This window comes from Hippopotamus amphibius, chromosome 2 (genome assembly GCF_030028045.1).
Source record: "Hippopotamus amphibius kiboko isolate mHipAmp2 chromosome 2, mHipAmp2.hap2, whole genome shotgun sequence".
NCBI lineage: Eukaryota > Metazoa > Chordata > Mammalia > Artiodactyla > Hippopotamidae > Hippopotamus > Hippopotamus amphibius.
This window is the reverse complement of record NC_080187.1, coordinates 221,747,161-221,768,860: the sequence shown is the minus strand read 5'-3', so window position 1 is coordinate 221,768,860 and position 21,700 is coordinate 221,747,161. Positions and strand designations below refer to the sequence as shown.

General features: G+C 54.1%; 9 non-coding genes across 9 annotated transcripts; all 9 read left to right on the top strand.

Annotated features, from left to right (window-relative positions):
• The first annotated feature begins 559 nt into the window (after positions 1-559).
• On the top strand, positions 560-640 carry LOC130847035 (small nucleolar RNA SNORD115). Its single transcript, XR_009051830.1, has one exon. It is a non-coding gene; the product is annotated as a small nucleolar RNA SNORD115 (small nucleolar RNA).
• A 2,506-nt stretch (positions 641-3,146) lies between these two features.
• On the top strand, positions 3,147-3,227 carry LOC130846992 (small nucleolar RNA SNORD115). Its single transcript, XR_009051787.1, has one exon. It is a non-coding gene; the product is annotated as a small nucleolar RNA SNORD115 (small nucleolar RNA).
• Positions 3,228-5,733: 2,506 nt separating this feature from the next.
• LOC130847047 (small nucleolar RNA SNORD115) lies at positions 5,734-5,814 on the top strand. The gene has a single exon (XR_009051842.1). It is a non-coding gene; the product is annotated as a small nucleolar RNA SNORD115 (small nucleolar RNA).
• Positions 5,815-8,320: 2,506 nt separating this feature from the next.
• On the top strand, positions 8,321-8,401 carry LOC130847046 (small nucleolar RNA SNORD115). Its single transcript, XR_009051841.1, has one exon. It is a non-coding gene; the product is annotated as a small nucleolar RNA SNORD115 (small nucleolar RNA).
• A 2,506-nt stretch (positions 8,402-10,907) lies between these two features.
• Positions 10,908-10,988, top strand: LOC130846991 (small nucleolar RNA SNORD115). The gene has a single exon (XR_009051786.1). It is a non-coding gene; the product is annotated as a small nucleolar RNA SNORD115 (small nucleolar RNA).
• A 2,505-nt stretch (positions 10,989-13,493) lies between these two features.
• LOC130846990 (small nucleolar RNA SNORD115) lies at positions 13,494-13,574 on the top strand. The gene has a single exon (XR_009051785.1). It is a non-coding gene; the product is annotated as a small nucleolar RNA SNORD115 (small nucleolar RNA).
• A 2,506-nt stretch (positions 13,575-16,080) lies between these two features.
• LOC130846988 (small nucleolar RNA SNORD115) lies at positions 16,081-16,161 on the top strand. The gene has a single exon (XR_009051783.1). It is a non-coding gene; the product is annotated as a small nucleolar RNA SNORD115 (small nucleolar RNA).
• A 2,505-nt stretch (positions 16,162-18,666) lies between these two features.
• LOC130846987 (small nucleolar RNA SNORD115) lies at positions 18,667-18,747 on the top strand. Its single transcript, XR_009051782.1, has one exon. It is a non-coding gene; the product is annotated as a small nucleolar RNA SNORD115 (small nucleolar RNA).
• A 2,505-nt stretch (positions 18,748-21,252) lies between these two features.
• LOC130846986 (small nucleolar RNA SNORD115) lies at positions 21,253-21,333 on the top strand. The gene has a single exon (XR_009051781.1). It is a non-coding gene; the product is annotated as a small nucleolar RNA SNORD115 (small nucleolar RNA).
• The last annotated feature ends 367 nt before the right edge of the window (positions 21,334-21,700 follow it).

The following is a 21,700-nucleotide window of genomic DNA, read 5'->3' as shown; positions in this document are numbered from 1 at the left end:
TTTCATCTGCCCCTGACACAGTATTAAGGTACATAAGATGGCATTGATCCACCTGTCCACTCATGCCTTCATCTTTGTATGTATGGATGGATGGAGAGAGTGAGCCAAGGACGAGGGTCGAAAGGGAGGGAGCTAGAGCATTCTGGAGGAAGGGAGGCAGGAAGGAAGCTATGTAGGGAGCTGTTTGTATGCGTTTCAGCTATGTGTTCCTGTCTCTGCGTGGAGGTACATTTGGGCCCTATGTTCCTGGATGTATTGCTGCAGGTATTTCTTGTAGCATCATTCGATGCATGAGCGTGTGGCACACACGTGCCCCAATGCATCTAGCATGGAGTTGGAGTTCTCACAGCTGTCCTTCTCACCTCTTGGCAGCCATCGTCCCCAGAGAAATGAAGATCTGTGTTTGGCCTATGGTCCCTAGGGCAATCACCATGAGCCTTGGCCCAGCACGTGGATTCGACAGAATGGCACATCCCTTCAGGCATCCTTCTTTACAGGAAGCATCTGAGGTAAGCCTTCACATGTGGCAGGGCGCAGGTGAGTGAGGAGGGCCTCAGTTGGGTCGAGGATGAGAACTCATATGGTCCTGAAGAGAGCTGATGACCAAAAAATCATGCTCAATAGGATTATTCTGAGGCCTAACAGAGGGATCCAGGGGCAGGATGGCCTGCATTTTTGGTCCATTGCAGAGCCCTGGGTGTGGGTGTGTGTGTGGGTTTGGGTGTGGGTGTTGGAGCAGCCTCTCGCTCGAGGAAATCCCTTGAGACTCCTCCCAGTGTAGGAGGCTTCCACATATCCAAGATGTGTTGCCACCTGTGGTTTTCTATCCTGCTCCATAGTGCCAGGGCCCACATGTTCTGAAGCCATGGGTGGAGTCTTTCCTTAAGCCTTTCTGCTTTGAATTTTGTGTTTCAGGCCAAGCCTTGGCATGGGCTCACCACAGCCAGAATGTTCCGCAATGAGTGGCTCTTTTGGTTGCTACCGATAGGCCCCAGAGAATTTTGAACTATGGGCTGGCCGCCCTCACAGCAGCCAGTACAGGGTAGTCTTTTGGCAACCTCCTGCCTACCAAGGAGGAATGTCTGCTGCTGCCCCAAATTTATGGGCTCACATCTGGTGCACTCACATGCCTTCATTACAGCTGTATTCTAGTCAGAGAGCACATCGAGGCAGTGTTTTCTTCCTTGGCCCCAGGCGGAACATCTCTAGAGACCTCTGTGCACCTAGCGTCAGAGTATGATCACCAACTGAGGGAATGGTCCCTTGTGGTGTGTGCTTTATGGCTTCCCAAAACCTGCCAGTAGGGAAGGCTCATGCCCCCTGCCTAGAGATGGTGAGAGGCAGGCAGGAGCCTATCCTCAGGTGCTTGGAAGCAGGATGCTGCTGGTTATTTCAAGGGCTGGAAGCCATGCCGTGGTCTTCAATGGGGTTGTGCCAGGACTCTGTGAGGGATCATGGTGCTTTGTTGGAGCCACTTGATCCGAATGGGGCCTCTGATGGGGTCTGCATGCATACACAGGACCATAGCTTCTCCTGGGTTGGTCGTCCTCTCCGGAAGCCACTGGTTTGTCAGAGAGCCCCCTCCAGAGGAGAAAAGGCTTCTGGGTGTCCATTCCCCCATGAAGGCTTTGCAGAGCCCTTGGGCATCCCGTTATCATGTCCATCGTGAGGCCCTGTTGACCTGAAGGGGAGGGGTGGTCCCGGGATGCGGGCTGAGGAGGGTGTAGCTGCATGGCTGTTGTTTGGTGGCCTTGCACGGGCCACAGTAGGGAATGCTGCCACAGAAGAAATTGGCCCTGTTTGGGAATCTCTGTGGTCCCCAAGGAGGAATGCTTGACATGGCTCCCCATCCACCAGATCAGAATGCGGGCCTTGAAATTCAACTCGATTGACCTGAAGTGTAGTAAGACTGAGCATGGAGGCACCATTTCATTACGTGTTGCCCTGGGGAGCAACCACGCAGATCTCTGTGCATGTCGAGGCAGAGCACGAGGATGTACTGAGCTTATGGTCAGTTGTGGGGTGTGCTTGAGTGACTTCCAAGAAGTGTTGGTTGGGAGGATGTGGGGCCAGGCCTGGAGGTGGTGAGAGGCAACAAGGACCCTTCATCAGGGACTTGGCAGCTAGATGCTCTTGGCTCTTGTGAGAGCTGAAGGGCTGGTCCCTTGCTGGAATGGGGTTTCCCAGGTCTCTGTGAGGGATCATGGGCCCTCAGATAGGCCAGTTTACTCAGACAGGCCCTTTCATGGGTTCTGCATACAGATAGAGGCCTGTGGCATCTCTTGGGCTGGCCTTCCTCTACGGGAGCCACTGCCTACCAAGAGAGCTCCCTCCAGCTCCTGTGAATGTCCACTGTGTGGGACATAAAGGCCTCATTGTCTGGGTGTTGTGCACATGGACAAGCCGAGTGTGACATCGGCCAGCACACGCTTGCCCACACCAGGGTGGGGCCCAGAGGAATGTCTCCATTCCCCCCAGAAACACCCCCAGTGTTTTCCCCGCCAAGCAGACCTGGTGCCAGGCCTTGTGCTGCCTGGAGGATCCATGAGGCTAGTCCTTCCCTGGGGAGACATATACGTACTGGTTATTTCATCTGCCCCTGACACAGTATTAAGGTACATAAGATGGCATTGATCCACCTGTCCACTCATGCCTTCATCTTTGTATGTATGGATGGATGGAGAGAGTTAGCCAAGTACAAGGGTCGAAAGGCAGGGAGCTAGAGCTTTCTGGAGGAAGGGAGGCAGGAAGGAAGCTATGTAGGGAGCTGTTTGTATGCGTTTCAGCTATGTGTTCCTGTCTCTGCGTGGAGGTACATTTGGGCCCTATGTTCCTGGATGTATTGCTGCAGGTATTTCTTGTAGCATCATTCGATACATGAGCGTGTGGCACACACGTCCCCCAATGCATCTAGCATGGAGTTGGAGTTCTCACAGCTGTCCTTCTCACCTCTTGGCAGCCATCGTCCCCAGAGAAATGAAGATCTGTGTTTGGCCTATGTTCCCTAGGGCAATCACCATGAGCCTTGGCCCAGCACGTGGATTCGACAGAATGGCACATCCCTTCAGGCATCCTTCTTTCCAGGAAGCATCTGAGGTAAGCCTTCACGTGTGGCAGGGCGCAGGTGAGTGAGGAGGGCCTCAGTTGGGTCGAGGATGAGAACTCATATGGTCCTGAAGAGAGCTGATGACCAAAAAATCATGCTCAATAGGATTACGCTGAGGCCTAACAGAGGGATCCAGGGGCAGGATGGCCTGCATTTTTGGTCCATTGCAGAGCCCTGGGTGTGGGTGTGTGTGTGGGTTTGGGTGTGGGTGTTGGAGCAGCCTCTCGCTCGAGGAAATCCCTTGAGACTCCTCCCAGTGTAGGAGGATTCCACATATCCAAGATGTGTTGCCACCTGTGGTTTTCTATCCTGCTCCATAGTGCCAGGGCCCACATGTTCTGGGGCCATGGGTGGAGTCTTTCCTTAAGCCTTTCTGCTTTGAATTTTGTGTTTCAGGCCAAGCCTTGGCATGCGCTCACCACAGCCAGAATGTTCCGCAGTGAGTGGCTCTTTTGGTTGCTACCGATAGGCCCCAGAGAATTTTGAACTATGGGCTGGCTGCCCTCACAGCAGGCAGTACAGGGTAGTCTTTTGGCAACCTCCTGCCTACCAAGGAGGAATGTCTGCTGCTGCCCCAAATTTATGGGCTCACATCTGGTGCACTCACATGCCTTCATTAGAGCTGTATTCTAGTCAGAGAGCACATCGAGGCAGTGTTTTCTTCCTTGGCCCCAGGCGGAACATCTCTAGAGACCTCTGTGCACCTAGCGTCAGAGTATGATCACCAACTGAGGGAATGGTCCCTTGTGGTGTGTGCTTTATGGCTTCCCAAAACCTGCCAGTAGGGAAGGCTCATGCCCCCTGCCTAGAGATGGTGAGAGGCAGGCAGGAGCCTATCCTCAGGTGCTTGGAAGCAGGATGCTGCTGGTTATTTCAAGGGCTGGAAGCCATGCCGTGGTCTTCAATGGGGTTGTGCCAGGACTCTGTGAGGGATCATGGTGCTTTGTTGGAGCCACTTGATCCGAATGGGGCCTCTGATGGGGTCTGCATGCATACACAGGACCATAGCTTCTCCTGGGTTGGTCGTCCTCTCCGGAAGCCACTGGTTTGTCAGAGAGCCCCCTCCAGAGGAGAAAAGGCTTCTGGGTGTCCATTCCCCCATGAAGGCTTTGCAGAGCCCTTGGGCATCCCGTTATCATGTCCATCGTGAGGCCCTGTTGACCTGAAGGGGAGGGGTGGTCCCGGGATGCGTGCTGAGGAGGGTGTAGCTGCATGGCTGTTGTTTGGTGGCCTTGCACGGGCCACAGTAGGGAATGCTGCCACAGAAGAAATTGGCCCTGTTTGGGAATCTCTGTGGTCCCCAAGGAGGAATGCTTGACATGGCTCCCCATCCACCAGATCGGAATGCGGGTCTTGAAATTCAACTCGATTGACCTGAAGTGTAGTAAGACTGAGCATGGAGGCACCATTTCATTACGTGTTGCCCTGGGGAGCAACCACGCAGATCTCTGTGCATGTCGAGGCAGAGCACGAGGATGGACTGAGCTTATGGTCAGTTGTGGGGTGTGCTTGAGTGACTTCCAAGAAGTGTTGGTTGGGAGGATGTGGGGCCAGGCCTGGAGGTGGTGAGAGGCAACAAGGACCCTTGATCAGGGACTTGGCAGCTAGATGCTCTTGGCTCTTGTGAGAGCTGAAGGGCTGGTCCCTTGCTGGAATGGGGTTTCCCAGGTCTCTGTGAGGGATCATGGGCCTTCAGATAGGCCAGTTTACTCAGACAGGCCCTTTCATGGGTTCTGCATACAGATAGAGGCCTGTGGCATCTCTTGTGCTGGCCTTCCTCTACGGGAGCCACTGCCTACCAAGAGAGCTCCCTCCAGCTCCTGTGAATGTCCGCTGTGTGGGACATAAAGGCCTCATTGTCTGGGTGTTGTGCACATGGACAGGCCGAGTGTGACATCGGCCAGCACACGCTTGCCCACACCAGGGTCGGGCCCAGAGGAATGTCTCCAATCCCCCCAGAAACGCTCCCAGTGTTTTCCCCACCAAGCAGACCTGGTGCCAGGCCTTGTGCTGACTAGAGGATCCATGAGGCTAGTCCTTCCCTGGGGAGACATATACGTACTGGTTATTTCATCTGCCCCTGACACAGTATTAAGGTACATAAGATGGCATTGATCCACCTGTCCACTCATGCCTTCATCTTTGTATGTATGGATGGATGGAGAGAGTGAGCCAAGGACGAGGGTCGAAAGGGAGGGAGCTAGAGCATTCTGGAGGAAGGGAGGCAGGAAGGAAGCTATGTAGGGAGCTGTTTGTATGCGTTTCAGCTATGTGTTCCTGTCTCTGCGTGGAGGTACATTTGGGCCCTATGTTCCTGGATGTATTGCTGCAGGTATTTCTTGTAGCATCATTCGATGCATGAGCGTGTGGCACACACGTCCCCCAATGCATCTAGCATGGAGTTGGAGTTCTCACAGCTGTCCTTCTCACCTCTTGGCAGCCATCGTCCCCAGAGAAATGAAGATCTGTGTTTGGCCTATGGTCCCTAGGGCAATCACCATGAGCCTTGGCCCAGCACGTGGATTCGACAGAATGGCACATCCCTTCAGGCATCCTTCTTTACAGGAAGCATCTGAGGTAAGCCTTCACATGTGGCAGGGCGCAGGTGAGTGAGGAGGGCCTCAGTTGGGTCGAGGATGAGAACTCATATGGTCCTGAAGAAAGCTGATGACCAAAAAATCATGCTCAATAGGATTATTCTGAGGCCTAACAGAGGGATCCAGGGGCAGGATGGCCTGCATTTTTGGTCCATTGCAGAGCCCTGGGTGTGGGTGTGTGTGTGGGTTTGGGTGTGGGTGTTGGAGCAGCCTCTCGCTCGAGGAAATCCCTTGAGACTCCTCCCAGTGTAGGAGGCTTCCACATATCCAAGATGTGTTGCCACCTGTGGTTTTCTATCCTGCTCCATAGTGCCAGGGCCCACATGTTCTGAAGCCATGGGTGGAGTCTTTCCTTAAGCCTTTCTGCTTTGAATTTTGTGTTTCAGGCCAAGCCTTGGCATGGGCTCACCACAGCCAGAATGTTCCGCAATGAGTGGCTCTTTTGGTTGCTACCGATAGGCCCCAGAGAATTTTGAACTATGGGCTGGCCGCCCTCACAGCAGGCAGTACAGGGTAGTCTTTTGGCAACCTCCTGCCTACCAAGGAGGAATGTCTGCTGCTGCCCCAAATTTATGGGCTCACATCTGGTGCACTCACATGCCTTCATTACAGCTGTATTCTAGTCAGAGAGCACATCGAGGCAGTGGTTTCTTCCTTGGCCCCAGGCGGAACATCTCTAGAGACCTCTGTGCACCTAGCGTCAGAGTATGATCACCAACTGAGGGAATGGTCCCTTGTGGTGTGTGCTTTATGGCTTCCCAAAACCTGCCAGTAGGGAAGGCTCATGCCCCCTGCCTAGAGATGGTGAGAGGCAGGCAGGAGCCTATCCTCAGGTGCTTGGAAGCAGGATGCTGCTGGTTATTTCAAGGGCTGGAAGCCATGCCGTGGTCTTCAATGGGGTTGTGCCAGGACTCTGTGAGGGATCATGGTGCTTTGTTGGAGCCACTTGATCCGAATGGGGCCTCTGATGGGGTCTGCATGCATACACAGGACCATAGCTTCTCCTGGGTTGGTCGTCCTCTCCGGAAGCCACTGGTTTGTCAGAGAGCCCCCTCCAGAGGAGAAAAGGCTTCTGGGTGTCCATTCCCCCATGAAGGCTTTGCAGAGCCCTTGGGCATCCCGTTATCATGTCCATCGTGAGGCCCTGTTGACCTGAAGGGGAGGGGTGGTCCCGGGATGCGTGCTGAGGAGGGTGTAGCTGCATGGCTGTTGTTTGGTGGCCTTGCACGGGCCACAGTAGGGAATGCTGCCACAGAAGAAATTGGCCCTGTTTGGGAATCTCTGTGGTCCCCAAGGAGGAATGCTTGACATGGCTCCCCATCCACCAGATCGGAATGCGGGTCTTGAAATTCAACTCGATTGACCTGAAGTGTAGTAAGACTGAGCATGGAGGCACCATTTCATTACGTGTTGCCCTGGGGAGCAACCACGCAGATCTCTGTGCATGTCGAGGCAGAGCACGAGGATGTACTGAGCTTATGGTCAGTTGTGGGGTGTGCTTGAGTGACTTCCAAGAAGTGTTGGTTGGGAGGATGTGGGGCCAGGCCTGGAGGTGGTGAGAGGCAACAAGGACCCTTGATCAGGGACTTGGCAGCTAGATGCTCTTGGCTCTTGTGAGAGCTGAAGGGCTGGTCCCTTGCTGGAATGGGGTTTCCCAGGTCTCTGTGAGGGATCATGGGCCTTCAGATAGGCCAGTTTACTCAGACAGGCCCTTTCATGGGTTCTGCATACAGATAGAGGCCTGTGGCATCTCTTGTGCTGGCCTTCCTCTACGGGAGCCACTGCCTACCAAGAGAGCTCCCTCCAGCTCCTGTGAATGTCCGCTGTGTGGGACATAAAGGCCTCATTGTCTGGGTGTTGTGCACATGGACAGGCCGAGTGTGACATCGGCCAGCACACGCTTGCCCACACCAGGGTCGGGCCCAGAGGAATGTCTCCAATCCCCCCAGAAACGCTCCCAGTGTTTTCCCCACCAAGCAGACCTGGTGCCAGGCCTTGTGCTGACTTGAGGATCCATGAGGCTAGTCCTTCCCTGGGGAGACATATACGTACTGGTTATTTCATCTGCCCCTGACACAGTATTAAGGTACATAAGATGGCATTGATCCACCTGTCCACTCATGCCTTCATCTTTGTATGTATGGATGGATGGAGAGAGTGAGCCAAGGACGAGGGTCGAAAGGGAGGAAGCTAGAGCATTCTGGAGGAAGGGAGGTAGGAAGGAAGCTATGTAGGGAGCTGTTTGTATGCGTTTCAGCTATGTGTTCCTGTCTCTGCGTGGAGGTACATTTGGGCCCTATGTTCCTGGATGTATTGCTGCAGGTATTTCTTGTAGCATCATTCGATGCATGAGCGTGTGGCACACACGTCCCCCAATGCATCTAGCATGGAGTTGGAGTTCTCACAGCTGTCCTTCTCACCTCTTGGCAGCCATCGTCCCCAGAGAAATGAAGATCTGTGTTTGGCCTATGTTCCCTAGGGCAATCACCATGAGCCTTGGCCCAGCACGTGGATTCGACAGAATGGCACATCCCTTCAGGCATCCTTCTTTCCAGGAAGCATCTGAGGTAAGCCTTCACATGTGGCAGGGCGCAGGTGAGTGAGGAGGGCCTCAGTTGGGTCGAGGATGAGAACTCATATGGTCCTGAAGAAAGCTGATGACCAAAAAATCATGCTCAATAGGATTATTCTGAGGCCTAACAGAGGGATCCAGGGGCAGGATGGCCTGCATTTTTGGTCCATTGCAGAGCCCTGGGTGTGGGTGTGTGTGTGGGTTTGGGTGTGGGTGTTGGAGCAGCCTCTCGCTCGAGGAAATCCCTTGAGACTCCTCCCAGTGTAGGAGGCTTCCACATATCCAAGATGTGTTGCCACCTGTGGTTTTCTATCCTGCTCCATAGTGCCAGGGCCCACATGTTCTGAAGCCATGGGTGGAGTCTTTCCTTAAGCCTTTCTGCTTTGAATTTTGTGTTTCAGGCCAAGCCTTGGCATGGGCTCACCACAGCCAGAATGTTCCGCAATGAGTGGCTCTTTTGGTTGCTACCGATAGGCCCCAGAGAATTTTGAACTATGGGCTGGCCGCCCTCACAGCAGGCAGTACAGGGTAGTCTTTTGGCAACCTCCTGCCTACCAAGGAGGAATGTCTGCTGCTGCCCCAAATTTATGGGCTCACATCTGGTGCACTCACATGCCTTCATTACAGCTGTATTCTAGTCAGAGAGCACATCGAGGCAGTGGTTTCTTCCTTGGCCCCAGGCGGAACATCTCTAGAGACCTCTGTGCACCTAGCGTCAGAGTATGATCACCAACTGAGGGAATGGTCCCTTGTGGTGTGTGCTTTATGGCTTCCCAAAACCTGCCAGTAGGGAAGGCTCATGCCCCCTGCCTAGAGATGGTGAGAGGCAGGCAGGAGCCTATCCTCAGGTGCTTGGAAGCAGGATGCTGCTGGTTATTTCAAGGGCTGGAAGCCATGCCGTGGTCTTCAATGGGGTTGTGCCAGGACTCTGTGAGGGATCATGGTGCTTTGTTGGAGCCACTTGATCCGAATGGGGCCTCTGATGGGGTCTGCATGCATACACAGGACCATAGCTTCTCCTGGGTTGGTCGTCCTCTCCGGAAGCCACTGGTTTGTCAGAGAGCCCCCTCCAGAGGAGAAAAGGCTTCTGGGTGTCCATTCCCCCATGAAGGCTTTGCAGAGCCCTTGGGCATCCCGTTATCATGTCCATCGTGAGGCCCTGTTGACCTGAAGGGGAGGGGTGGTCCCGGGATGCGTGCTGAGGAGGGTGTAGCTGCATGGCTGTTGTTTGGTGGCCTTGCACGGGCCACAGTAGGGAATGCTGCCACAGAAGAAATTGGCCCTGTTTGGGAATCTCTGTGGTCCCCAAGGAGGAATGCTTGACATGGCTCCCCATCCACCAGATCGGAATGCGGGTCTTGAAATTCAACTCGATTTACCTGAAGTGTAGTAAGACTGAGCATGGAGGCACCATTTCATTACGTGTTGCCCTGGGGAGCAACCACGCAGATCTCTGTGCATGTCGAGGCAGAGCACGAGGATGTACTGAGCTTATGGTCAGTTGTGGGGTGTGCTTGAGTGACTTCCAAGAAGTGTTGGTTGGGAGGATGTGGGGCCAGGCCTGGAGGTGGTGAGAGGCAACAAGGACCCTTGATCAGGGACTTGGCAGCTAGATGCTCTTGGCTCTTGTGAGAGCTGAAGGGCTGGTCCCTTGCTGGAATGGGGTTTCCCAGGTCTCTGTGAGGGATCATGGGCCTTCAGATAGGCCAGTTTACTCAGACAGGCCCTTTCATGGGTTCTGCATACAGATAGAGGCCTGTGGCATCTCTTGTGCTGGCCTTCCTCTACGGGAGCCACTGCCTACCAAGAGAGCTCCCTCCAGCTCCTGTGAATGTCCGCTGTGTGGGACATAAAGGCCTCATTGTCTGGGTGTTGTGCACATGGACAGGCCGAGTGTGACATCGGCCAGCACACGCTTGCCCACACCAGGGTCGGGCCCAGAGGAATGTCTCCAATCCCCCCAGAAACGCTCCCAGTGTTTTCCCCACCAAGCAGACCTGGTGCCAGGCCTTGTGCTGACTTGAGGATCCATGAGGCTAGTCCTTCCCTGGGGAGACATATACGTACTGGTTATTTCATCTGCCCCTGACACAGTATTAAGGTACATAAGATGGCATTGATCCACCTGTCCACTCATGCCTTCATCTTTGTATGTATGGATGGATGGAGAGAGTGAGCCAAGGACGAGGGTCGAAAGGGAGGAAGCTAGAGCATTCTGGAGGAAGGGAGGTAGGAAGGAAGCTATGTAGGGAGCTGTTTGTATGCGTTTCAGCTATGTGTTCCTGTCTCTGCGTGGAGGTACATTTGGGCCCTATGTTCCTGGATGTATTGCTGCAGGTATTTCTTGTAGCATCATTCGATGCATGAGCGTGTGGCACACACGTCCCCCAATGCATCTAGCATGGAGTTGGAGTTCTCACAGCTGTCCTTCTCACCTCTTGGCAGCCATCGTCCCCAGAGAAATGAAGATCTGTGTTTGGCCTATGTTCCCTAGGGCAATCACCATGAGCCTTGGCCCAGCACGTGGATTCGACAGAATGGCACATCCCTTCAGGCATCCTTCTTTCCAGGAAGCATCTGAGGTAAGCCTTCACATGTGGCAGGGCGCAGGTGAGTGAGGAGGGCCTCAGTTGGGTCGAGGATGAGAACTCATATGGTCCTGAAGAGAGCTGATGACCAAAAAATCATGCTCAATAGGATTACGCTGAGGCCTAACAGAGGGATCCAGGGGCAGGATGGCCTGCATTTTTGGTCCATTGCAGAGCCCTGGGTGTGGGTGTGTGTGTGGGTTTGGGTGTGGGTGTTGGAGCAGCCTCTCGCTCGAGGAAATCCCTTGAGACTCCTCCCAGTGTAGGAGGATTCCACATATCCAAGATGTGTTGCCACCTGTGGTTTTCTATCCTGCTCCATAGTGCCAGGGCCCACATGTTCTGAAGCCATGGGTGGAGTCTTTCCTTAAGCCTTTCTGCTTTGAATTTTGTGTTTCAGGCCAAGCCTTGGCATGGGCTCACCACAGCCAGAATGTTCCGCAGTGAGTGGCTCTTTTGGTTGCTACCGATAGGCCCCAGAGAATTTTGAACTATGGGCTGGCCGCCCTCACAGCAGCCAGTACAGGGTAGTCTTTTGGCAACCTCCTGCCTACCAAGGAGGAATGTCTGCTGCTGCCCCAAATTTATGGGCTCACATCTGGTGCACTCACATGCCTTCATTAGAGCTGTATTCTAGTCAGAGAGCACATCGAGGCAGTGTTTTCTTCCTTGGCCCCAGGCGGAACATCTCTAGAGACCTCTGTGCACCTAGCGTCAGAGTATGATCACCAACTGAGGGAATGGTCCCTTGTGGTGTGTGCTTTATGGCTTCCCAAAACCTGCCAGTAGGGAAGGCTCATGCCCCCTGCCTAGAGATGGTGAGAGGCAGGCAGGAGCCTATCCTCAGGTGCTTGGAGGCAGGATGCTGCTGGTTATTTCAAGGGCTGGAAGCCATGCCGTGGTCTTCAATGGGGTTGTGCCAGGACTCTGTGAGGGATCATGGTGCTTTGTTGGAGCCACTTGATCCGAATGGGGCCTCTGATGGGGTCTGCATGCATACACAGGACCATAGCTTCTCCTGGGTTGGTCGTCCTCTCCGGAAGCCACTGGTTTGTCAGAGAGCCCCCTCCAGAGGAGAAAAGGCTTCTGGGTGTCCATTCCCCCATGAAGGCTTTGCAGAGCCCTTGGGCATCCCGTTATCATGTCCATCGTGAGGCCCTGTTGACCTGAAGGGGAGGGGTGGTCCCGGGATGCGGGCTGAGGAGGGTGTAGCTGCATGGCTGTTGTTTGGTGGCCTTGCACGGGCCACAGTAGGGAATGCTGCTACAGAAGAAATTGGCACTGTTTGGGAATCTCTGTGGTCCCCAAGGAGGAATGCTTGACATGGCTCCCCATCCACCAGATCGGAATGCGGGTCTTGAAATTCAACTCGATTGACCTGAAGTGTAGTAAGACTGAGCATGGAGGCACCATTTCATTACGTGTTGCCCTGGGGAGCAACCACGCAGATCTCTGTGCATGTCGAGGCAGAGCACGAGGATGGACTGAGCTTATGGTCAGTTGTGGGGTGTGCTTGAGTGACTTCCAAGAAGTGTTGGTTGGGAGGATGTGGGGCCAGGCCTGGAGGTGGTGAGAGGCAACAAGGACCCTTCATCAGGGACTTGGCAGCTAGATGCTCTTGGCTCTTGTGAGAGCTGAAGGGCTGGTCCCTTGCTGGAATGGGGTTTCCCAGGTCTCTGTGAGGGATCATGGGCCCTCAGATAGGCCAGTTTACTCAGACAGGCCCTTTCATGGGTTCTGCATACAGATAGAGGCCTGTGGCATCTCTTGTGCTGGCCTTCCTCTACGGGAGCCACTGCCTACCAAGAGAGCTCCCTCCAGCTCCTGTGAATGTCCACTGTGTGGGACATAAAGGCCTCATTGTCTGGGTGTTGTGCACATGGACAGGCCGAGTGTGACATCGGCCAGCACACGCTTGCCCACACCAGGGTCGGGCCCAGAGGAATGTCTCCATTCCCCCCAGAAACGCCCCCAGTGTTTTCCCCACCAAGCAGACCTGGTGCCAGGCCTTGTGCTGACTAGAGGATCCATGAGGCTAGTCCTTCCCTGGGGAGACATATACGTACTGGTTATTTCATCTGCCCCGACCCAGTATTAAGGTACATAAGATGGCATTGATCCACCTGTCCACTCATGCCTTCATCTTTGTATGTATGGATGGATGGAGAGAGTGAGCCAAGGACGAGGGTCGAAAGGGAGGGAGCTAGAGCATTCTGGAGGAAGGGAGGCAGGAAGGAAGCTATGTAGGGAGCTGTTTGTATGCGTTTCAGCTATGTGTTCCTGTCTCTGCGTGGAGGTACATTTGGGCCCTATGTTCCTGGATGTATTGCTGCAGGTATTTCTTGTAGCATCATTCGATGCATGAGCGTGTGGCACACACGTCCCCCAATGCATCTAGCATGGAGTTGGAGTTCTCACAGCTGTCCTTCTCACCTCTTGGCAGCCATCGTCCCCAGAGAAATGAAGATCTGTGTTTGGCCTATGTTCCCTAGGGCAATCACCATGAGCCTTGGCCCAGCACGTGGATTCGACAGAATGGCACATCCCTTCAGGCATCCTTCTTTCCAGGAAGCATCTGAGGTAAGCCTTCACATGTGGCAGGGCGCAGGTGAGTGAGGAGGGCCTCACTTGGGTCGAGGATGAGAACTCATATGGTCCTGAAGAGAGCTGATGACCAAAAAATCATGCTCAATAGGATTACGCTGAGGCCTAACAGAGGGATCCAGGGGCAGGATGGCCTGCATTTTTGGTCCATTGCAGAGCCCTGGGTGTGGGTGTGTGTGTGGGTTTGGGTGTGGGTGTTGGAGCAGCCTCTCGCTCGAGGAAATCCCTTGAGACTCCTCCCAGTGTAGGAGGACTCCACATATCCAAGATGTGTTGCCACCTGTGGTTTTCTATCCTGCTCCATAGTGCCAGGGCCCACATGTTCTGAAGCCATGGGTGGAGTCTTTCCTTAAGCCTTTCTGCTTTGAATTTTGTGTTTCAGGCCAAGCCTTGGCATGGGCTCACCACAGCCAGAATGTTCCGCAGTGAGTGGCTCTTTTGGTTGCTACCGATAGGCCCCAGAGAATTTTGAACTATGGGCTGGCCGCCCTCACAGCAGCCAGTACAGGGTAGTCTTTTGGCAACCTCCTGCCTACCAAGGAGGAATGTCTGCTGCTGCCCCAAATTTATGGGCTCACATCTGGTGCACTCACATGCCTTCATTAGAGCTGTATTCTAGTCAGAGAGCACATCGAGGCAGTGTTTTCTTCCTTGGCCCCAGGCGGAACATCTCTAGAGACCTCTGTGCACCTAGCGTCAGAGTATGATCACCAACTGAGGGAATGGTCCCTTGTGGTGTGTGCTTTATGGCTTCCCAAAACCTGCCAGTAGGGAAGGCTCATGCCCCCTGCCTAGAGATGGTGAGAGGCAGGCAGGAGCCTATCCTCAGGTGCTTGGAAGCAGGATGCTGCTGGTTATTTCAAGGGCTGGAAGCCATGCCGTGGTCTTCAATGGGGTTGTGCCAGGACTCTGTGAGGGATCATGGTGCTTTGTTGGAGCCACTTGATCCGAATGGGGCCTCTGATGGGGTCTGCATGCATACACAGGACCATAGCTTCTCCTGGGTTGGTCGTCCTCTCCGGAAGCCACTGGTTTGTCAGAGAGCCCCCTCCAGAGGAGAAAAGGCTTCTGGGTGTCCATTCCCCCATGAAGGCTTTGCAGAGCCCTTGGGCATCCCGTTATCATGTCCATCGTGAGGCCCTGTTGACCTGAAGGGGAGGGGTGGTCCCGGGATGCGTGCTGAGGAGGGTGTAGCTGCATGGCTGTTGTTTGGTGGCCTTGCACGGGCCACAGTAGGGAATGCTGCCACAGAAGAAATTGGCCCTGTTTGGGAATCTCTGTGGTCCCCAAGGAGGAATGCTTGACATGGCTCCCCATCCACCAGATCGGAATGCGGGTCTTGAAATTCAACTCGATTGACCTGAAGTGTAGTAAGACTGAGCATGGAGGCACCATTTCATTACGTGTTGCCCTGGGGAGCAACCACGCAGATCTCTGTGCATGTCGAGGCAGAGCACGAGGATGTACTGAGCTTATGGTCAGTTGTGGGGTGTGCTTGAGTGACTTCCAAGAAGTGTTGGTTGGGAGGATGTGGGGCCAGGCCTGGAGGTGGTGAGAGGCAACAAGGACCCTTGATCAGGGACTTGGCAGCTAGATGCTCTTGGCTCTTGTGAGAGCTGAAGGGCTGGTCCCTTGCTGGAATGGGGTTTCCCAGGTCTCTGTGAGGGATCATGGGCCTTCAGATAGGCCAGTTTACTCAGACAGGCCCTTTCATGGGTTCTGCATACAGATAGAGGCCTGTGGCATCTCTTGTGCTGGCCTTCCTCTACGGGAGCCACTGCCTACCAAGAGAGCTCCCTCCAGCTCCTGTGAATGTCCGCTGTGTGGGACATAAAGGCCTCATTGTCTGGGTGTTGTGCACATGGACAGGCCGAGTGTGACATCGGCCAGCACACGCTTGCCCACACCAGGGTCGGGCCCAGAGGAATGTCTCCAATCCCCCCAGAAACGCTCCCAGTGTTTTCCCCACCAAGCAGACCTGGTGCCAGGCCTTGTGCTGACTTGAGGATCCATGAGGCTAGTCCTTCCCTGGGGAGACATATACGTACTGGTTATTTCATCTGCCCCTGACACAGTATTAAGGTACATAAGATGGCATTGATCCACCTGTCCACTCATGCCTTCATCTTTGTATGTATGGATGGATGGAGAGAGTGAGCCAAGGACGAGGGTCGAAAGGGAGGAAGCTAGAGCATTCTGGAGGAAGGGAGGTAGGAAGGAAGCTATGTAGGGAGCTGTTTGTATGCGTTTCAGCTATGTGTTCCTGTCTCTGCGTGGAGGTACATTTGGGCCCTATGTTCCTGGATGTATTGCTGCAGGTATTTCTTGTAGCATCATTCGATGCATGAGCGTGTGGCACACACGTCCCCCAATGCATCTAGCATGGAGTTGGAGTTCTCACAGCTGTCCTTCTCACCTCTTGGCAGCCATCGTCCCCAGAGAAATGAAGATCTGTGTTTGGCCTATGTTCCCTAGGGCAATCACCATGAGCCTTGGCCCAGCACGTGGATTCGACAGAATGGCACATCCCTTCAGGCATCCTTCTTTCCAGGAAGCATCTGAGGTAAGCCTTCACATGTGGCAGGGCGCAGGTGAGTGAGGAGGGCCTCAGTTGGGTCGAGGATGAGAACTCATATGGTCCTGAAGAGAGCTGATGACCAAAAAATCATGCTCAATAGGATTACGCTGAGGCCTAACAGAGGGATCCAGGGGCAGGATGGCCTGCATTTTTGGTCCATTGCAGAGCCCTGGGTGTGGGTGTGTGTGTGGGTTTGGGTGTGGGTGTTGGAGCAGCCTCTCGCTCGAGGAAATCCCTTGAGACTCCTCCCAGTGTAGGAGGATTCCACATATCCAAGATGTGTTGCCACCTGTGGTTTTCTATCCTGCTCCATAGTGCCAGGGCCCACATGTTCTGAAGCCATGGGTGGAGTCTTTCCTTAAGCCTTTCTGCTTTGAATTTTGTGTTTCAGGCCAAGCCTTGGCATGGGCTCACCACAGCCAGAATGTTCCGCAGTGAGTGGCTCTTTTGGTTGCTACCGATAGGCCCCAGAGAATTTTGAACTATGGGCTGGCCGCCCTCACAGCAGCCAGTACAGGGTAGTCTTTTGGCAACCTCCTGCCTACCAAGGAGGAATGTCTGCTGCTGCCCCAAATTTATGGGCTCACATCTGGTGCACTCACATGCCTTCATTAGAGCTGTATTCTAGTCAGAGAGCACATCGAGGCAGTGTTTTCTTCCTTGGCCCCAGGCGGAACATCTCTAGAGACCTCTGTGCACCTAGCGTCAGAGTATGATCACCAACTGAGGGAATGGTCCCTTGTGGTGTGTGCTTTATGGCTTCCCAAAACCTGCCAGTAGGGAAGGCTCATGCCCCCTGCCTAGAGATGGTGAGAGGCAGGCAGGAGCCTATCCTCAGGTGCTTGGAGGCAGGATGCTGCTGGTTATTTCAAGGGCTGGAAGCCATGCCGTGGTCTTCAATGGGGTTGTGCCAGGACTCTGTGAGGGATCATGGTGCTTTGTTGGAGCCACTTGATCCGAATGGGGCCTCTGATGGGGTCTGCATGCATACACAGGACCATAGCTTCTCCTGGGTTGGTCGTCCTCTCCGGAAGCCACTGGTTTGTCAGAGAGCCCCCTCCAGAGGAGAAAAGGCTTCTGGGTGTCCATTCCCCCATGAAGGCTTTGCAGAGCCCTTGGGCATCCCGTTATCATGTCCATCGTGAGGCCCTGTTGACCTGAAGGGGAGGGGTGGTCCCGGGATGCGGGCTGAGGAGGGTGTAGCTGCATGGCTGTTGTTTGGTGGCCTTGCACGGGCCACAGTAGGGAATGCTGCTACAGAAGAAATTGGCACTGTTTGGGAATCTCTGTGGTCCCCAAGGAGGAATGCTTGACATGGCTCCCCATCCACCAGATCGGAATGCGGGTCTTGAAATTCAACTCGATTGACCTGAAGTGTAGTAAGACTGAGCATGGAGGCACCATTTCATTACGTGTTGCCCTGGGGAGCAACCACGCAGATCTCTGTGCATGTCGAGGCAGAGCACGAGGATGGACTGAGCTTATGGTCAGTTGTGGGGTGTGCTTGAGTGACTTCCAAGAAGTGTTGGTTGGGAGGATGTGGGGCCAGGCCTGGAGGTGGTGAGAGGCAACAAGGACCCTTCATCAGGGACTTGGCAGCTAGATGCTCTTGGCTCTTGTGAGAGCTGAAGGGCTGGTCCCTTGCTGGAATGGGGTTTCCCAGGTCTCTGTGAGGGATCATGGGCCCTCAGATAGGCCAGTTTACTCAGACAGGCCCTTTCATGGGTTCTGCATACAGATAGAGGCCTGTGGCATCTCTTGTGCTGGCCTTCCTCTACGGGAGCCACTGCCTACCAAGAGAGCTCCCTCCAGCTCCTGTGAATGTCCACTGTGTGGGACATAAAGGCCTCATTGTCTGGGTGTTGTGCACATGGACAGGCCGAGTGTGACATCGGCCAGCACACGCTTGCCCACACCAGGGTCGGGCCCAGAGGAATGTCTCCATTCCCCCCAGAAACGCCCCCAGTGTTTTCCCCACCAAGCAGACCTGGTGCCAGGCCTTGTGCTGACTAGAGGATCCATGAGGCTAGTCCTTCCCTGGGGAGACATATACGTACTGGTTATTTCATCTGCCCCGACCCAGTATTAAGGTACATAAGATGGCATTGATCCACCTGTCCACTCATGCCTTCATCTTTGTATGTATGGATGGATGGAGAGAGTGAGCCAAGGACGAGGGTCGAAAGGGAGGGAGCTAGAGCATTCTGGAGGAAGGGAGGCAGGAAGGAAGCTATGTAGGGAGCTGTTTGTATGCGTTTCAGCTATGTGTTCCTGTCTCTGCGTGGAGGTACATTTGGGCCCTATGTTCCTGGATGTATTGCTGCAGGTATTTCTTGTAGCATCATTCGATGCATGAGCGTGTGGCACACACGTCCCCCAATGCATCTAGCATGGAGTTGGAGTTCTCACAGCTGTCCTTCTCACCTCTTGGCAGCCATCGTCCCCAGAGAAATGAAGATCTGTGTTTGGCCTATGTTCCCTAGGGCAATCACCATGAGCCTTGGCCCAGCACGTGGATTCGACAGAATGGCACATCCCTTCAGGCATCCTTCTTTCCAGGAAGCATCTGAGGTAAGCCTTCACATGTGGCAGGGCGCAGGTGAGTGAGGAGGGCCTCACTTGGGTCGAGGATGAGAACTCATATGGTCCTGAAGAGAGCTGATGACCAAAAAATCATGCTCAATAGGATTACGCTGAGGCCTAACAGAGGGATCCAGGGGCAGGATGGCCTGCATTTTTGGTCCATTGCAGAGCCCTGGGTGTGGGTGTGTGTGTGGGTTTGGGTGTGGGTGTTGGAGCAGCCTCTCGCTCGAGGAAATCCCTTGAGACTCCTCCCAGTGTAGGAGGACTCCACATATCCAAGATGTGTTGCCACCTGTGGTTTTCTATCCTGCTCCATAGTGCCAGGGCCCACATGTTCTGAAGCCATGGGTGGAGTCTTTCCTTAAGCCTTTCTGCTTTGAATTTTGTGTTTCAGGCCAAGCCTTGGCATGGGCTCACCACAGCCAGAATGTTCCGCAGTGAGTGGCTCTTTTGGTTGCTACCGATAGGCCCCAGAGAATTTTGAACTATGGGCTGGCCGCCCTCACAGCAGCCAGTACAGGGTAGTCTTTTGGCAACCTCCTGCCTACCAAGGAGGAATGTCTGCTGCTGCCCCAAATTTATGGGCTCACATCTGGTGCACTCACATGCCTTCATTAGAGCTGTATTCTAGTCAGAGAGCACATCGAGGCAGTGTTTTCTTCCTTGGCCCCAGGCGGAACATCTCTAGAGACCTCTGTGCACCTAGCGTCAGAGTATGATCACCAACTGAGGGAATGGTCCCTTGTGGTGTGTGCTTTATGGCTTCCCAAAACCTGCCAGTAGGGAAGGCTCATGCCCCCTGCCTAGAGATGGTGAGAGGCAGGCAGGAGCCTATCCTCAGGTGCTTGGAAGCAGGATGCTGCTGGTTATTTCAAGGGCTGGAAGCCATGCCGTGGTCTTCAATGGGGTTGTGCCAGGACTCTGTGAGGGATCATGGTGCTTTGTTGGAGCCACTTGATCCGAATGGGGCCTCTGATGGGGTCTGCATGCATACACAGGACCATAGCTTCTCCTGGGTTGGTCGTCCTCTCCGGAAGCCACTGGTTTGTCAGAGAGCCCCCTCCAGAGGAGAAAAGGCTTCTGGGTGTCCATTCCCCCATGAAGGCTTTGCAGAGCCCTTGGGCATCCCGTTATCATGTCCATCGTGAGGCCCTGTTGACCTGAAGGGGAGGGGTGGTCCCGGGATGCGGGCTGAGGAGGGTGTAGCTGCATGGCTGTTGTTTGGTGGCCTTGCACGGGCCACAGTAGGGAATGCTGCCACAGAAGAAATTGGCCCTGTTTGGGAATCTCTGTGGTCCCCAAGGAGGAATGCTTGACATGGCTCCCCATCCACCAGATCGGAATGCGGGTCTTGAAATTCAACTCGATTTACCTGAAGTGTAGTAAGACTGACCATGGAGGCACCATTTCATTACGTGGTGCCCTGGGGAGCAACCACGCAGATCTCTGTGCATGTCGAGGCAGAGCACGAGGATGTACTGAGCTTATGGTCAGTTGTGGGTGTGCTTGAGTGACTTCCAAGAAGTGTTGGTTGGGAGGATGTGGGGCCAGGCCTGGAGGTGGTGAGAGGCAACAAGGACCCTTGATCAGGGACTTGGCAGCTAGATGCTCTTGGCTCTTGTGAGAGCTGAAGGGCTGGTCCCTTGCTGGAATGGGGTTTCCCAGGTCTCTGTGAGGGATCATGGGCCCTCAGATAGGCCAGTTTACTCAGACAGGCCCTTTCATGGGTTCTGCATACAGATAGAGGCCTGTGGCATCTCTTGTGCTGGCCTTCCTCTACGGGAGCCACTGCCTACCAAGAGAGCTCCCTCCAGCTCCTGTGAATGTCCACTGTGTGGGACATAAAGGCCTCATTGTCTGGGTGTTGTGCACATGGACAGGCCGAGTGTGACATCGGCCAGCACACGCTTGCCCACACCAGGGTCGGGCCCAGAGGAATGTCTCCATTCCCCCCAGAAACGCCCCCAGTGTTTTCCCCACCAAGCAGACCTGGTGCCAGGCCTTGTGCTGACTAGAGGATCCATGAGGCTAGTCCTTCCCTGGGGAGACATATACGTACTGGTTATTTCATCTGCCCCTGACACAGTATTAAGGTACATAAGATGGCATTGATCCACCTGTCCACTCATGCCTTCATCTTTGTATGTATGGATGGATGGAGAGAGTGAGCCAAGGACGAGGGTCGAAAGGGAGGGAGCTAGAGCATTCTGGAGGAAGGGAGGCAGGAAGGAAGCTATGTAGGGAGCTGTTTGTATGCGTTTCAGCTATGTGTTCCTGTCTCTGCGTGGAGGTACATTTGGGCCCTATGTTCCTGGATGTATTGCTGCAGGTATTTCTTGTAGCATCATTCGATGCATGAGCGTGTGGCACACACGTCCCCCAATGCATCTAGCATGGAGTTGGAGTTCTCACAGCTGTCCTTCTCACCTCTTGGCAGCCATCGTCCCCAGAGAAATGAAGATCTGTGTTTGGCCTATGTTCCCTAGGGCAATCACCATGAGCCTTGGCCCAGCACGTGGATTCGACAGAATGGCACATCCCTTCAGGCATCCTTCTTTCCAGGAAGCATCTGAGGTAAGCCTTCACATGTGGCAGGGCGCAGGTGAGTGAGGAGGGCCTCAGTTGGGTCGAGGATGAGAACTCATATGGTCCTGAAGAGAGCTGATGACCAAAAAATCATGCTCAATAGGATTACGCTGAGGCCTAACAGAGGGATCCAGGGGCAGGATGGCCTGCATTTTTGGTCCATTGCAGAGCCCTGGGTGTGGGTGTGTGTGTGGGTGTGGGTGTGGGTGTTGGAGCAGCCTCTCGCTCGAGGAAATCCCTTGAGACTCCTCCCAGTGTAGGAGGACTCCACATATCCAAGATGTGTTGCCACCTGTGGTTTTCTATCCTGCTCCATAGTGCCAGGGCCCACATGTTCTGAAGCCATGGGTGGAGTCTTTCCTTAAGCCTTTCTGCTTTGAATTTTGTGTTTCAGGCCAAGCCTTGGCATGCGCTCACCACAGCCAGAATGTTCCGCAGTGAGTGGCTCTTTTGGTTGCTACCGATAGGCCCCAGAGAATTTTGAAC